General features: G+C 36.3%; 1 protein-coding gene across 2 annotated transcripts in view; it reads left to right on the top strand.

The window, feature by feature from the left end:
* The window catches only part of LOC112502085, an 18,604-nt gene that overhangs the window by 5,049 nt on the left and 10,087 nt on the right, over positions 1–3,468 (top strand). The window lies entirely within an intron of this gene.

The raw sequence follows: 3,468 nt of genomic DNA, 5'->3' as shown, positions 1-3,468 counted from the left end.
ACTTATTCATACTTCTTAAATCTTAAGTATATCACATTCAGTTAATTTTCTCAATTTGCATATATATATATATATATATATATATATATATATATCTATGTTCACAGTTATTGAACATATATACAAAAGAGTTATATAAAGATGGAGAATAGATTGAATATATATGTACATAAGAGGGTACGTGATGGTCTAATTGTTTAATGTACATATTAATAGAAACTCAACACTCATATTAAATCCAAGAAATAAAAAGATATTGGGGTCATCGGTGTTGGGTCGGGTTGGGTTCAAATAAAAGTAACCCAATACCAACCCAATACCGACAGTTTGAAGATTTTACAACTCGATTAGACATTAGGTTGGGTTGGTCGGGTTTTTGAGCACCCGTAGACAGAAGTGCAATGGGTATCACGTCTATATGCTTAAGATTTGATGGATTCAACTCCAATAATCCACCAAGTATGGTTACCTTTACTTTTCTTCCTAACTCCAAAATAAGAAATCACCATGCATGTGTGTGTTTATATATGAACGATCTCCATCACCCAGTAGAATTTTCATATAGCATTTCTAAGGCCTTCCATTTTAGAAACCTGTGGCCGATCTAAAAAACAATCTCCCTGGCATTCATGCATCATGTATATACCAATGATCCCACAAGCAAGAGGAACATGTATACTGCATAATTTGTCCAGGTAGTTTATTCCAAAGAATGACCATGGATGCATGTCCTATTATGTCACTCCCAAACTCTAAGTAGTCTTGGGACTCCCATAATCCCCACATGGTCATTTGATAACACATATCAACATGGAATGTTCATGAGGTGCAGTCTTAACTGGATCAAATACTGTCCGTTTTCACACATAATATATCTCATCTACTTCTTTTTCAACAATCAAAAAAATAATTCACTGGCATCTGTTTTCACACATAACATAATATATCTCATCCACTTCTTTTTAAAACAATCAAAAAATAATAATTCACTGGCATCTGTAAAGGGATTTGAATTGATAGTGGTGTCTCTAAAGAGACTTTAGCTCACAATCTAAGGGTTATAGAGATCCATTATTACCATTTGTCTAAGGACCACTTAATATGCCTCCTCAGTCCACTATCATGCCTATTATATGGAAAACAAATATTAATTTCAAGAGTTCATTTCAGTTGTCTGGGTAGGCTAAGAACGAAGCCTACTAGAAAGTTCAAGAAGTAACATAGCCTAGGCATCCAATATGAACAACACCATTATCACAATTATCTTAATTCGAACTCCTTGTATATTCTGCTTTCTTAGATATCGCTTCACTACTTCATGTCAATCTTGACCCGCCCCTACATCTCTCCAGTTGGTGCAAGTCTGCTATTTTAACTGGTGCATCGAAATATCTTCATTAGATGTGAACTGCAGTCTTTTTGTCCTGAACAATTACTGACTTTTTCTCATCCACCATTTATCCCTTTATCTGCCTGGTTTATACAAAGAGTTCTATTATGGGGAGGAATAAGTACTGGAATAACGTTGTTTGTTTTTGTTGGATATCTTCATCTGCCAATATGTGTAATAAGTTTGAGAAGTGTAATTTGCATTGGTTAAGCTTCTGGTCATTCAAGTTCATTCCTGCTTCTGAATAGTAAACCACATTGATCATCAATATGTTAGTAAAAGCTTAAGCCGGCAGATAGAGAGGACATTATTTATAGCAAGCTTCTACGTCTCCTGATACATACATATGTAGAAGTAAAATTAGGTTAAAAGAGAGACCCATAAGCATTTTTGACGCTAAATAGTAAGCTACATCAAGTGCCACATAGGCACTTGAACTTGAGGCATAGCTAATGACCACCTAGGATCAAGAAACTAAAAGGGTGTGATAATTTATGTAAATAAGTGAAGTTGATCACTCCCAACCATGAATTAACAATGCTGAAAATCTGGTTTGGTCCTAAATCAGGCAACGTTCTGTTGATGAAGCAATTTTCATTGGATACTCTAAGAACTCTGCTGCATATCGGGTCGACCACGTGTATGGAAGATTCCTTCGAAATTAAAGTATTAATGGAACCTTTTCCCATAAAGCGAGGATGATTCGACCAGCGAATGAAGTGGGTCAACTTTTTGTCTATAATAAAAGGAGAAGGATTGGGAATGAGAGTTTTCATTCGATGAAGCAGTTGATTTGGCTTCTAGACAAAACGGTTCAGAACCCGTGCTTACAAATAATCTTCCGCTACATTCAAATCCAGATGAAGCTTCGACTTCTAAAACTAATATTTTTGAACTGGATTTGTTAAAAAAAAATTTCCCAGAATTTTCTGAATTTAGGTATGATCTTATCGATATTTTCCGGTTTTTAAGAACTTTTTATGTGGTTTCTTTGTGAGTAGGGGTGTGCATCGGGCCCGTGGGAAAAAATAAAAAAACCAATCGGATTTTGGATATGGAAATGAATCCCCAATTTTTTTTTATTTGAGGAACTAAAATGGGTGAAAAGGATATTTAGAGACTAAGAATAGGAAAACGCCAAGTCTTATTTATAAGGATGATAACAAGAATGAGAAGTCATGTTTAAAAGAAGGGTGAGATTTCTCACAATTTTTATTTGCTAGGAAAGGTTGGGAGAGCTTGATGTTTCATTTGTCAACACTAATAGGAGTATTGTGCAAGGCATTAGAAGACTAGAAACAGAGGGAGGTTTGAAGAAGATAGGAGGCCAAGAATGTGAAAATAGGCCTATTAAGGTAGTTCATCCTGAAATTATTTATTAAGGTTTGGAGACATCTGAAAGGCAGATCTCTTGCTCATCAGGTTGTTATACAATATCCTTTGTGCCAGTCGGATGAGTGGTTTGTTTTGTTGTCCCACTTTCATAGAGAATATGGGCGATGTTCAAAACTATGCCACCTCTATTCCATATAAGACAGAATAAACACTAGCAGCATGCCCCCTTTAGAAGACGTCATCCACTCATATAAAGGTTCATGAGCTGTTTTTGCAATAGATTAAGGAAATGAATTCTTATGCAGAAAGTATGAGTTTTTTACTTGGATGGACTTAGATGTTCCTAATGTTACATGCTTAAACATAGTGTTATGTAGCAGACGCGGTACTAAGTTCAATAGGTAAATTATGGATATTTTTTATTGTTATAAGGAGAGGATGTTAATCACAGGATAAGTATGGGGTTGAAGTAGGCATGGCAACGGGGCGGTGATGGGGCGAGTTTTCTAATCCCCGGCCCCGGCCCCGGCCCCGGTTTCTATGAACGGCCCCCGGCCCTGGTCCCCGGCGGGTACGGGGATTAATATCCTGTCCCCGGTTTATTTTTTGGTCAAACCCGATCCTCGTCCCTGGTCAAGACCTGATTTTAGAAAATAAATAATATCTATACTGTATTATAAAGCATTTGACAAAAACTCTTAAAGACCATTTTTTATGCACGAAGTACTGTTTATTGATGCATA

This window comes from Cynara cardunculus, unplaced genomic scaffold (assembly GCF_001531365.2).
Source record: "Cynara cardunculus var. scolymus isolate 2C unplaced genomic scaffold, CcrdV1 Un_Scaffold_902, whole genome shotgun sequence".
NCBI classification, from domain to species: Eukaryota; Viridiplantae; Streptophyta; class Magnoliopsida; order Asterales; family Asteraceae; genus Cynara; species Cynara cardunculus.
This window is presented reverse-complemented; position numbering and strand designations above follow the sequence as displayed.